The sequence below is a fragment of the Mustelus asterias genome, chromosome 10 (genome assembly GCF_964213995.1).
Source record: "Mustelus asterias chromosome 10, sMusAst1.hap1.1, whole genome shotgun sequence".
NCBI lineage: Eukaryota > Metazoa > Chordata > Chondrichthyes > Carcharhiniformes > Triakidae > Mustelus > Mustelus asterias.
The window spans coordinates 33,758,724-33,759,414 of NC_135810.1; positions in this window are offsets into that span (position 1 = coordinate 33,758,724).

A 691-nucleotide genomic window follows, 5' to 3' on the forward strand; every position below is an offset into this window, starting at 1 on the left:
GCACTTTCCGAGAGGATCCCTAACTATGAGATCATTAATGACTCTTGTCTCATTACACAGGATCAGATCTAGGTCAGGATACTATAGAAAATGTGCTTTGTATATTCAAAGTGTTGTTACTTTACTCATTTCTGATGTATATTCTTTTGAATTAAGAGCTGGAATAAGCCATTCAGCTCTTTGAATATGCTCTATCATTCGACAGATCACGACTGACCTTCTACCTCAAATCCACCTTCCTGTACTATCTCCTTTGATATGTCTCCTATCCCTTAATTTCTTGTAACCAAAAAATTTTCGACTCTGTCTTGAACAAACCCAACCAATTAGCATCCACAGCTCTCCAAGGTAGAAAGTTTCAACGCTTTGAATGAAGAAATTTCTCTTTGATGTCTCTATGGCTGACCCCTTATTCTGAGACTGTCGCCTCCAGTTCTAGGTTCCCCAAGCACAAGAAACATCCTCTCAGCACCTAACCCTGTCAAGTTCCTGAAGAATTTTATACGTTTCAATTTTATACGAATGAGATCACCTCTCATTCTTCTAAAGTATTGAGAATAAGGGTGCAGTATTCTCAATTTCACTTTATCCCAGCAATTAGTACACTAGACATCTGCTGTGCTTCCTCTAAGTCATGTATATTCTTCCTTGGGGAAGAAGACCAAAACTGTTCACAGCACTTGAAGTGCGG